A 13,397-nucleotide genomic window follows, 5' to 3' on the forward strand; every position below is an offset into this window, starting at 1 on the left:
GGCGGCTGACGTTTGTTATATACGGAGGGCGGGGCCACCCGTCACCTGACCCCGCCCCCCTCTGACACAAGGGGAAACCCGGGGTTCCCTGTGACGTAGGGGTGACCCGCACCCCTCTGATGTAACACAGGCAGGCTTCCGTTACATCAGAGGGGGGCGGGGTCACCCCTACGTCACGGGGAACCCCGGGTTTCCCCTTGCGTCAGAGGGGGGCGGGGTCAGGTGACGGGTGGCCCCGCCCTCCGTATATAACAAACGTCAGCCGCCGGAATGCCTGCAATGTCTCCTACACGGAGACAGAAGAAGGATGCTGAGCTGCGCTGGATGACATGAGACATCGCTGGAGATATGACCGTCCGTCGCTGGATAGCAAGAGTGGATTACTGCCGCTGGAATCTTTTTTTTATTTTTTTATTTTTAATAAAGGAATTTTTCAAAAGTGTGTTTGTTTTATTTAAACATTTTTTACACTTTCTTTGTGAAATGGTAGGGGTACTTTTGTACCCCCTTACCATTTCAAACAGGGGGGGGGCCGGGATCTGGGGGTCCCCTTGTTAAAGGGGCTTCCAGATTCTGATAAGCCCCCCGCCCGCAGACCTCCACAACCACCGGCCATGGTTGTGGGGATGAGGCCCTTGTCCTCATCAACATGGGGACAAGGTGCTTTGAGGGGTCACAGACCCCCAAAGCATCCTCCCAATGTTGAGGGCATGTGGCCTGGTACGGTTCAGGAGGGAGGGGGGGCCGCTCTCTCGCCCCCCCTCTTTTCCTGCGGCCTGCCAGGTTGCGTGCTCGGATAAAGGGTCTGGTATGGATTTTTAGGGGGAACCCCACGTCAATTTTTTTTTAAATTTGACGCGGGGTTCCCCTTAATATCCATACCAGACGAAAACGAAATTCCGAAACGAAATATTTTACTCTGCACATGTCTAATATGCACTAGAGCTGCACGATTCTGGCCAAAATAAGAATCATATCTTTTTGCTTAGAATAAAAAGATCAGGATTCTCGCAATGTAAAATCTTTCACATTATACAAAAAAAAAAAAAAAAAATGTGCTAACTTTACTGCTTCGTTTTTTTTTTTTTTAAATTCAATAGAGTAATAAAAAAAAAATGCATTTGAAAGGCCACTGCGCAAATACACCATGACATAAAATGACAAAAATATTGCAACAACCACCATTTTATTCTCTAGGATGTCTACTAAAAAAATATATATATTATATATATATACACACACACACATATATACATATACATATATATATATATATACATATATATATATATATATATATATATATATATATATATATATATATATATATATATATATATAAATAAAATGTTTGGTGGTTCCAAGTAATTTCTAGAAAAAAAAAATGTATTTTAACTTGAAACCAACAAATGTCAGAAAAAGGTTTAGTGTTTAAGTGGTTAAACTTTTTTCACTTACACAAAAAGTCTATTCCATTGACAAATTGTTACAATGTTTATACTTAAGTTTAACTGATAAAGAATGTATTGATTCTTGGCAGACTGGCCAGTTTTTCTCTTCCTTTCTTTTGAAGGCTGTGGCTTCAGAAGAGCAGAGAGAATTCTTTGCAAAGAAAGAATAATGAAACACTTTAGTCAAGATCCCAATAACGATTCTTGACAATTATTTGTGCAGCTCTAATATGCACATATAACTAATTACTGACTTTTGACTACAGTTATTTGACAAAGCAGGGTAACCTAAGCAAAGCTTTATCATAAACAATTTCCTGCCTTTACGGCCTGTTTAACATGGACTTCAGCTTGTATAACAGTGTAAAACTGCAAGTTTTTATGAAAGTTTCGGCAAGCTTCAAACGGCTTTCTCTAAGCCTTTAAAGTGCCCCTTAGCTCCTGTTTGTAAATGCAGGCTTTAAACAAACTTCAAGTAGTGCTGAAGCCTGCTAGCAGCCTGTTTAAGGTGACAACCAGCACTCTCATTAGGATCTGTGTTCAACGTTTACAAACTGGAGTTGAAGGGTGCTTTAAAAGCTTCAAAGCTTGCTCTGCAAATACCACTGTCAAATACTGCGAGAGACAAACTGTCTAAAGCTGGCCATAGACAGAGTGTTTTTGTTTCCTGCAACCACAAGTTGACAACACTGACGCTGACAACACTTTCTGCTGGGAAAACACAGTGGTTACTGCTAGCAGCTATACTAGCCACTAGCAAAAATCGCATGTAAAATCCAACAGGCTGGTTGTACCCAAGATGATTGATCAATCAATTTGGGTACATTCCGCCTGCCCATACATGGTTTGAATCTTGGCTGGTCCCTGCTGAACCGACCGAGATTCAAACTGTGTATGGCCAGATTTATGCACTTATGTTGCATCTGAGAAAAAAAAAAGTAAACTTTCCTGAAGCCTTCAGAATCACCCCAGCCACAAAGATGTCTATCATGAAGAGTTTAATATTTTGTTGGTTACATGCGAAGGGTGGAGGAGTAGAGCCCGGTTGAACAAATTCCTACAGGCAGCTAGCCAACGGGCCTAAAAAAATAAACAGCACAGAACATTTTTGAGCAGGTTGTATAGTTGATTATGGAAGTACATCTTCGGTGACTTCTAGAGTAGACTGACTGGCTCCTGAATTCTACATACGAAGTACAAAGGAACTTCTACATGAAGTTCATTAGTTGCACAATATATGGTAATGTATAGAAAGAGGAGCTGGGGGAAAACACGTCAGTTGCCACCAATTAGGTGTTACCTTTCATTCCCAAACAAGTATTAATGGCCTTTTCACACAGGTGTTATAAGGTGTATTCAGCAAGGTATCAGTGAACAGATCCCCTGCTGAGTTGGAGCAGAACAATTCACATGTCACTTTTGTGACATTCCTGCCTGTTCAGTTTTTCGTCTGCATTTTGACATGTTAGCAAACCTATGTTGCCTCTATGGTCAGTGGGATGTAAATAGACATGTGTCCATTTACAGCAGGTAACCTCCAACTCATCACCTTTAGGTCTGGAAAAATGGAAAAGGACACAGTCTTTTTCCAATGCTTTTTCTGGACCTGGATGGACTCAGGAGGTAGGAGGTAGGTGGATGTAAACAGACACATGACCTTCCTTTTACATGCATTAATCTTCCCATCATGTCCGCCTGAAAAACATAAAGTAGAACTCCACCCAAAAAGTACAGTTCCGCTTTAAGGCCTCCTCTCCTGATCTTCTTTGTCATTTGTAAAAAAAAAATTTGGGGGGGGGGGAGGTGGGTACCTGGTTTAGATAGGTACATGCTTCCACTTCCGCTCGGATCACCTAGGCAATCTGAGGGGAAGTTCCTCTTCCCCCTCCCCACAGTCTTTTGGGACACAGCACAGGTCCTAAAAGACTGCAGGACAATTCATAAAGCATAGTGTGGTTTATGCGTGTGCAGTGGGCACCCGGTTGTAACCTGCAAGCTGTCACAGCCGTCTGCCCGCAGTTAAGATGCTGGTGCCAAGGACCAAAGACAGTCCCCGGTGCCCCCTCAGGTGAGCAGAGTGCTGGATCCTGGTACAAGAAGTGTCTTTTTATTAAAAGTCTGTAGCTACAGTTTTTGTACCTGATGGCTTTTAATTTTCAGAAAACTGACTCTTTAAAATGCAAATGCATTCTAGTTACTACAGACAAAAACTCTTACTCTTTTGCCAATTTCATAAAATGGACCCAGTTATGACTATTTATTAACAATCACTTATTAGCATAGTAGCATAATAAGTATTCCTGCAAACAATATGCTCATATCTAATTAGTGTGAAGGTGTTCATAAAGGTGACTTCAATCCATCTATTTCCCACATTAAGTGATGGTCTAAAGCCCAATACACACCATCAGATTTTTTGCTGATTTTTTCCTTCAGATTTACCAAAACCATGTAATATGAGGTCAAACCTTAGGAGATTCAATTTGTATGCAATCAGGAAGGCCCTTGCACTACATGGTTTTGGTAAATCTGAAGGAAAAAATCAGCAGAAAATCTGATAGTGTGTATGGGGCTTTAGGCTGTGTAAATTTGCTCTCCTGACAGACTATTGTCTTCTCCCAGTGGAGGGGGGTTTAGCTACCCGAGGATAATGAGTTTGTTAGGACTACATAACACCTCCCTCCTTTCTTCACAACAGGGGAGATGTTTGTAGTTCATAGAGTTTGCAGGAAACAATACTGACTGATAACAGTGCAGAGGCAGAGAGTACAGGATTTCTGGCTGGATGAACAGCTATGTGTTCGTGTTTTTTTTTTTTTTTTTTTTGCACTTGTCAAACAGATATACAGACAGAACAGATAAATCAGTTTCAATTGTAAATTTTACAGACCCAAAAAGGAGAGAAAGTTTTTGTTAGAGTTTATATATACTTCATACGGGAGCTGGTGCACAGATTCAAACACACACTGCCTGCATTCAGATCCGTGCATACACTTCTACATGCATGTCAAATTTTCACACATTGCTGTGTCCATGCAGCTGCTGCATTTGCACCCACCTCTAAAGGCTACCTGCACTTAGGTCAAGGCTGGATGAAGCCTAAGGCTGGATTCACATCTATGCATTTTTGGCGTTTTTTGCATTTTGCAGATTTGCACTACAGTCCATTTAAAATGGTTTCCTATGGAACATGTTCTGTAGTGAAAATCTGCAAAATGCAAAAAGCACTAAAAATGCATAGGTGTGAATCCAGCCTTAGGGTGCATTTACATCTGTGCTTGCACATTGCCAGCGATTACATACAAGAACCCCAGGAGTGGTTCTCGTGATTAGCTGCAAGTAGGCAGCCCCATTGAAACAATGGGAGACTGCGTTTCTCACAGCTAAATCGTGCCCACGCACATGTAATCGCGAGTGCTGAGATCACATGTGTGTGATCGCTCAGAGCAGGGAAATCTCTTTAAAATAATGAAGGTGTCCTGTATATCCATCCATAGTAAAAGATACGTTAGATACTACAACTGTAAAAACAAGCTGAATTGCTTTACTCGTAAAGCTGAATTGACAGTCACCGCTCTCCACCCTGAGGAGACGGAGAACTGAGGGATCAGAAGTCATGTGATCACTCAGTTTTTGGGCTTAGAGCTGAAGTGGGACATCTGCAGCATACAGATAAGTATGTATGTTTGTTTTGTGCCAACCCCAAACTTCTCCTTTAAATAAGATTTGCCCGCACTACATCTTTAAATAGATGTATTGTCCAATTGAGCTCTCCTCTCCCAAGGAACCATGGACCCCGAGGGTTCCTCCAGAATTTACTGGCCATTCCCTAAAAATGAACAGTTGCTGCCTCTGTCCCCACTTTTTAGCTATCTCTAGGGGAGCAGCATTCTTACCTACCACCAATGTAAGGGACACTATTCCCACTGACCACCAGTGTAGTGGGGACCCTCCCCAAAGGTCACCAATGTAAGATGGTTCTGCTCCCAAAATCATCCATTTTATAATCATATCTTAACCTCCCTGGCGGTTTTCCCAGAGTGTGGCTCTGGGTTAAATTTCAGTACCATTAGCGGTAACCCCGAGCCACATTCGGGATTGCATTGCAGGATCCTGTGATGTCCCCCGCTGTGTCTGCGGGCTCTGTCCTCTGCCTGAAGCCTCTCTGTGTTGGGTTCTGTTCCCTGCGAGTATCGCAATGCATAGGGATGGAGCCCAGTGGAAAATTGAAAATTCATAATACATACAGTACACTGTAATCTTACAATTACATTACTGTATGAAATTATTTCACAAACCTTTTGTCCTTCGTTCTTTGTCCAGTGCCCTGCATGCAGTTTTATATTATATATACTGTTCTTTCTGCCTGGAAGCTTGAGATTGTCCATACCAACCAAAAAGTGTCCCTTTACATCAAAAGCGGTTTTAGACCAGCTAGAAAACAGCGATAGTAAATTAGAACACTTGCAGAATTGAGCGACAGTGAATCGTGGGGGAATTCATTTTATTATTATTATATTATTATTTTTTTAAATTATTTATAGTTTATTTATTATAATTTATGATTTTGTGTTTCACACGTTATCATACCCAGTATGTCTACTAGACTCTTGTTTGGACAGATTTAAGTGAGTTATTACTAAAGCCGCGTACACACGATCAAACAATCCGGTGGAAAAGTCCGGCGGACAATCCGCCCGTGTGTGGGCTCCGGCTGACTTTTTTTACCCAAAAGTCCCGGCAGACTAAGAAAGTAGTTTTGCACCTAAATATGTCAGCCGGATTTGCTGATGGCTGTGTGTGTGCTAGTCCGGCGGACAATACGGCCGTGTGTGTGCTAGTCCGGCGGACAATACAGCCATGTGTGTGCTACCGTACTTTTGAAATGAACGGACTTTTCCCGCCCGGAGAAGAGAACAGAAGAACAGAAGGTGGCGACGACGGCCACCGCTTGTAAAAGAGCTAGAAGAAGGCATGGTGGCCCGGCAAGAAGAACCGCAGAGGGGGACAAGACCCCCGAAGTCGGAAGAAGAGGGTGGCGGTGAAGAAGAAAGCCGGGCTCCTCAGCTAGTAAAAGAGCTAGCAGAAGATAGCGGAAGAGTCCGGCGAGAAGACCCCCGAAGACGGAAGAAAACCCCCGGAGCTGTGCAATAAACTATTTTAACCCTTGTGTGTTGTGTTTTTTTTACATTTTTTTCACAGGTTAATGGGTAGGGGTACATTGTACCCCATACTCATTCACATAGGGTGGGGGGCCGGTATCCAGGGCCCCCTTATTAAAGGGGGCTCCCGGATTCCGATAAGCCCCCTGCCCGCAGACCTCGACAACCAATGGCCAGGGTTGTCGGGAAGAGGCTCTTGTCCTCATCAACATGGGGACAAGGTGCTTTGGGGTGGGGGGGCGTGCGGCCCCCCCTTCCCCAAAGCACCCCCCATGTTGAGGGTATGCGGCCTGGTACGGCTCAGGGGGGGGGCTCGCTCATCCCCCACCCCCTTTCCTGACGGACCGGGTAGCGTGCTCGGATAAGGGTCTGATATGGACCTAGAGGGGGACCCCCGCACTGTTTTTTGGGCGTAGGGATTCCCCTTTAACGCCATACCAGGTGACGGTGTCAGCGATGCTTCCTTCGCTGGTCCCGGCTACCTAGAGCCGCGCTCAAAATGAACTGACTTTCCTCCGTGTGTGTGTGGGCGAGTCCATTCATTTCAAAAGTACGACGGACAGTCCAGCGGACTAAGTCCGCCGTAAAAGTACCGTGTGTGGGCAGGTAGCTCGTTCGGAAAGTCCGGCGGACAGTCCGGCGGTTTGTCCGCCAGACTAAGTCCGCCGGATAGTCTGATACGTGTGTACGCGGCATAAGAATTACAAGCCTACAATATAAAAAGCAAAATTTCTATGCAAAACAATTTAACCGCATTGAGATGCAAAAATCTAACATAATCATACCACCAGGGTGGCTACAGCCCAACTCCGGGAAACCCTGGAAAATGATCCACTGCAGTGGGGCTGAGCATGCACTACAAGGGTTTACTGCTTGTTTTGTTAATGGAAGAGAAGAAGTGCTTTTACTTACCCAATCCTCCTCTCCCCAGCACATGGTGCCCCCCCCCCCCCCACATTCCAGAGGTGGACTGTCCCTTAGTGTCACCATGTCCAATGCAGGGCTATTGTACCTACATTGGTCTTGAGGATGTCAGGACCTTAGGAAAAATGGAGCGTGGTGGAGAAGCTGTTGCGGGGCACCGGTTTAGCATGGGTAAGTAAATTTACTTAAGCAGATCATACATGGATTGAAATTTGGCTGAATTTTGAGCCTTGTATGGGTACTGAGATTGTACAGATGCTAATCAACTGATCAACTTTTTTTCCCCAATGCCCTGATGGCTTCACCCCCTTGATCAGTGGAGCTTGCAATGTTAATCAGTGTATTCTAACAACGGGGAAGTCTCCCCCCACTGGCAGTTTACAATAACTTAGCGGGAGTAATCCCCCCCATCCACCTCAAACTTATCTATGGGCTGCCTTAGACCTAAACAAGCAACTTACCCCTGCAGTGTGGGTGCATCCCCTATGCAAGGGATCATTTTAAAGTTTTCCAGAGTTGGGTTTTAAAGTGATTGTAAAGGTTTTTTTTTTTTTTTTTTTTAACTTTATGCATTCTTTGCATGAAGATAAAAAAATACCTTCTGTGTGCAGCAGCCCCCCCTGATACTCACCTGAGCCCCCTCTCGGTCCAGCGATGTGAACAAGAGCCTCAGCTGTCCCGGGACTCCCTCTCTTCATTGACTGAGACAGAGTAGCTGGAGCCACTGGTTTCTACTGCTGTCCATCACAGCCAGTGAGCCAATGAGGAGAGAGTGGGAGCCTTATGGATGCACAGAGCACGGGGGAGGAGCCAGGAGCACCAGCAGGGGACCCAAGAAGAAAAGGATTTGGGCTGCTCTGTGCAAAACCATTACACAGAACTGGTAAGTTATATTTTTCTTATACTTGTTTAAAGTGGTAGTAAAGGTGTTTTTTTGTATTTATACCTACAGGTAAGCCTATAATAATGATGTCACCGTGACATGTGCGCTGAGCTTTCAATGAATGGTGTACTGTCCATTGAGAGAGCCGTACTGCGGCTGATGGAAGCTGACAGGGCTTCCATCTTCATCCGCTCTTCCTTACGATTCATGAGCTGCAGCCATCTGATTGGCTGAGCCGTGATGTTGTCACTCCCATGAGTGTGGTATTGACGACATCACAGCTCAGCCAATCAGATGGCCACAGCTCGCGAACCCAGAAGGAAGACCTTTGAAGATGGAAGCCCTGTCCGTGGTGACAGCACGCCCCTGGAGGGCTTCGTTTTCAGGTATGTCTTTCATAATGTAATGACAAACATTAACTCGCAGGGAGAAGATTTTCTTTGGGGTTATTTGTTGTGGTTTATTACCGCTTTAAATATTGATCAAAATCCAATAACACAACAGGTTGCTGACTATAGATTATTCATATTGTGAGTGATTGATCATAAATAAATGGATTTAAAGCGGTAGTAAACCCTCACATTTTTTTTTTTTAAACCTGCAAAGCAAAAGGCATAATGAGCTAGTATGCACCGCATACTAGCTCATTATGAAATACTTACCTTAGAATGAGGCCCCGACATCTGGACCGATCTTCCGGGTATCGCGGCTCCGGCCACTCACAGCGGTCCAGATATCGTCACTCCCGCGCATACGCGCGGGAGATTTCATTCCGGCCGGCCGGCCACTGCCGGATTTTCAGGCCGAGAATCCCCTTGTGCGCATGCGCCGCTGCAGTCAGCGGCGCATACCGAGGGGAATATCTCCTAAACCGTACAGGTTTAGGAGATATTTTTTTTACCTACAGGTAAGCCTTATTATAGGCTTTCCTGTAGGTAAAAGTTAAAAAATCGAGTATACAACCACTTTAATTCTAGTTTATGATCAGGATTTTGTGTTGTTTTCATAGTATGTTGGTATTGTGCTGGTTATTATTTGGGGTGAGGTTAGAGAAAGTGGTGTATTATTTGCATTTGGTAGTTTGTCTGTTATTCTAATCTTTGTTATTTATTCTATGTTGTATTTTAATTTTATGGATGTTTTATTTGTAGTGTAGCTTTAATTTGTTTGCTAATGGCTGTTATTGGTAAGTTGGCTGCTTCCCACTGCCCCTTCTCCATTCCTCCATGTTCCTTGGAGAGCTATGGCTTAGGGTGAAGGGGATGTGTCCCTGCCTCAACCTCGGGGGAGACGGCTCATTCAGTGCCACCATCCTATTCCCTTTTTGGGTCTGTTGGGTTATTCATCTGAACGTGGCCAAAGGTAATGCATCTACATTTAACACCTGCTCTCTTTTTGAAACCAATGATTTTTCATTTGAGACTGTGACCCACCTATTTACTTATTTATTTCATCTCTTTATTTTGCGATTTTTGATGCATCCCACTCCTGATGATTGGCTGAAATCGCAATGAAACGCGTAGAGTCCATACTCAGGGATGCCAAGTCAAGTTTGCTACAATCATGAATTTCTTTTATTCATTTATAGTTATATTTATTAGGATAACCATGTTCACCTGCTCTGTATATCCATTCACTTTTTAAATTGTGATTGCTTGTACCAATTATGTCTATCCATTATATACATTAAATAGGTCAACATGATTATTACTACAATTAATTATGCTTCTTGTTGCATGACCCATGTATTATATATTATGATACATTATATATATACCTACTATTTAGTATTTGTATTTAATTTATTGGATTGATTAGCAACTTTCTATGGGTATACAGATTTTCCCTGCAGGGACAGTGACAATTAATTACATTTTAGGTATCCTAGACCATTTCAAACACATATCCATGCCTCATTTAAAGTCCCACAATCCACTTTTTTCATTTCCTCTTATTAATACAGGGATGGAGGCATGCTTATGTTACATTGGGGTCCAAGCAGGTCACGTGCTTTTTATTATATTGGTAAGTTTAGTTTATTGTTGTGATCTTGTGTTGTCTTTGTTAAAGGAGTTGTAAAGGCAGAAGGTTTTTTATCTTAAAGTGGAGGTTCTCCCGTCCCTTTAAAAATTAAAAATCAACATCTACACTACTGTAGCTGCTGACTTTTAATATTAGGACACTTACCTGTCCTGGAGTCCAGCAATGTCGGCACTGCAGCTGATGTTTCCAGTAAGGGAACTCGGCAGTGTAGCAGGGGAGAAGCAAGGGGAAGACCAATGATCCACCTGCCGCCACTCCAGGGATGGCTCAGTACCCAGCATCTGGCTCAGCCACCCAGCACTCCATGGCTCATGGAGGGGAGATCAGAGTCTGGGCAGGACAGAAGTAAGGAGCCACCCCTCTCTGGATGGCGGCGGCGGGATGTTGGTTTGTCCCTCCCCCAAATTATCAAGCACCAGCCACCACTGCTCCCCAGCACCCCCTAATTACTTACCTGACCCCCGCCTCTCTCCAGTGATGTCCATGAGTGTCTTAAGCTGTCCAGGACTTTCCTCCTGATTGGGCCATTGGCTCCTGCCAAAGTCAGCTAGCCAATCAGGGGAGAGAGGGGCGGGGCCAGACGGGGGCTCAGTGTCTGAACAGCTGCTTGCTGTGGGGGCACTCAACACGAGGGAGGGGCCAGGAGCACCTAAGAAACTGGGCTGCTCTGTGCAAAACCATTACACAGAGCAGACAAGTATAAAAAAAATGTTTGTTTTTTTAAAGAGACTTTAATATCACTTTAAGTGTGTCTGTGTCGTAACAATTTCCCTTTGGGATTAATAAAGTATTCTGTATGTTATGGAAGCATCTATGTCCACATGGGTTCCAATCCCTCGCCACTCTGTCCAGAACTAACAAAAAGTTTGTGCCTTTGGTTCTACATTCTTTTATCCGTTCTTGCCAATGTACCCGGAGCTTTAGCTGCAACAATTATTCAGAGACCTGAAACTTATTTAAAGGGTTTGTCCATGTTAGAAGTGTCAGGAAAGGTTGCTCTATTCTCTTTACTATAAGCAAGACAATGACACAATTCAGTATAAGAAGAGTGGCAGACGGGACCCTGCAGAGGACAGCTCCCCCCTGTGGTGAGGGACAACATAGGGGGGGGGGGGAGATCCTACAACATATGAAGGGGGCTCACCACATCCCTCCATCTCCTCACTACCTGCAGGTACCACACAGCTGGAGCCCCCACTTTACTGACACCATCACTTCTACTCACTCCTCACTGCTCTGCTAAACTATGAATGCACATGGAGCCCCTTCCCACAGCACACCCCATGCAGACCCCATGCAGACCCCATACACACAGCACATCCCATGCAGACCCCATACACACAGCACATCCCATGCAGACCCCATACACAGAGCACACCCTATGCAGACCCCATGCACACAGCACACCCCATGCAGACCCCATGCACACAGCACACCCCATGCACACAGCACACCCCATGCAAACCCCATACACACAGCACAGCTCTTACCACTCTGCACGCTCTTCTCCTTTTTCTTTTCTCAAGTGTCCCAATACTTTTTATGAGAGCACAGGTAGGCGGGGATAGACAGGAGAGGAGCGGCCAGGGGCGGCGCTGCGAGACTTCACATGTTGAATGGAAAAGTTACGGTAGGGTGCCATCTGCTGGTGAATTTTCGTCATTACATCATCTTTGGCATTGACAGCTTTTAAAGCTAACCTTTGTGAAAAAAATAAAATAAATGAATATTCTTTTGCAGGGAAAAAAAATATAATTTAATTTTTTTTCACAGTAGCTTGCAGAGCATTGTTCCAGCAGTCAGTGCATTACAGGTGCAATGTCAGTCTCCTGCAGACAAGCCTTACAGTTTTCTGACTGTAATGGCCCATACACACGAACGGAAATTCCGCCAGCAAAAGTCCGATGAGAGCTTTTGATCAGAAAATGCGATCGTGTGTAAGCTCCATCAGACTTTTGCTGGGGGAATTTCGGCCAGCAAAAGATTGAGAGCAGGTTCTCAATTTTTGGGTCGGAAAAAGTTCCGATCGTAAATTCCGATCGTCTGTACAAATTCCGACACGCAAAATTCCTACGCATGCTCGGAAACAATTTGATGCATGCTTGGAAGCACTGAACTTAATTTTCACCAAACTTTTGTGTGACCGTGTGTATGCAAGACAAACCTGAGCCCGAGCCTGAATTGCGCTTGTGTGTAAGGGGCTTAACTCTGTACAGGCAGTCAGTTTAATAGCTGTAGGGCTTGTGAATGGACCATGAGGGCGCTCACCAGTGCACTTGACTTCCTGAAGATTCCCCCCCCCCCCCCATGACCAGGCCATTCTTTGCGATACAGCACTGAGTTACTTTACCTGACAATTGCACAACCCAAATAAACATTCTGTCCTTTTTTTTCCTTTTTTTGTTTGGTTGTATTTGAACACATCTGCGGTTTTTATTTTTTTCGCTATAAACCAAAAAAATAAATACATTCTGCTATAAAACATAGCCAATACAAAAATTTTGAAAATCTAATTTCTTCATCAGTTTAGGCCAATATGTACTCTGCAACATATTTTTGGTAAAAAAAAATCCCAATAAGCTTACAGTATATCAAAAAAGTGTGTACACCCCACACATTTTTGTAAATATTTTATTATATCTTATTATACCTTTTCATGTGACAACACTGAAGAAATGACACTTTGCTCCAATGTAAAGTAGTGCATGTACAGATTGTATAACAGTGTAAATTTATTGCCCCTCAAAGTAACTCAACACACAGCCATTAATGTCTAAACCATTGGCAACAAAAGTGAGTACACAGCTAATTAAAAATTTCCAAATTGGGCCCAAAGTGTCAATATTTTGTGTTGCCACCATTATTTTCCACCACTGCCTTAACCCTCTTGGGCATGGAGTTCACCAGAGCTTCACAGGTTGCCACTGGAGTCCT

At 44.0% G+C, this 13,397-nt stretch overlaps 1 protein-coding gene across 1 annotated transcript in view; it reads right to left on the bottom strand.

Moving 5' to 3' along the window:
* Window positions 1–12,029, bottom strand: part of LOC143935576 (inositol-trisphosphate 3-kinase B-like) — a 153,926-nt gene extending 141,897 nt beyond the window's left edge. Inside the window, exon 1 of the mRNA XM_077459553.1 lies at window positions 11,954–12,029. The gene's annotated coding sequence lies outside the window, so the exon portion shown is untranslated. The remainder of the gene's footprint in view (window positions 1–11,953) is intronic.
* Window positions 12,030–13,397: the final 1,368 nt, after the last annotated feature.

Source organism: Lithobates pipiens, unplaced genomic scaffold (genome assembly GCF_037356315.1).
Source record: "Lithobates pipiens isolate NorthernLeopardFrog02 unplaced genomic scaffold, aLitPip1_a1.2 Scaffold_10, whole genome shotgun sequence".
Classification (NCBI taxonomy): Eukaryota; Metazoa; Chordata; class Amphibia; order Anura; family Ranidae; genus Lithobates; species Lithobates pipiens.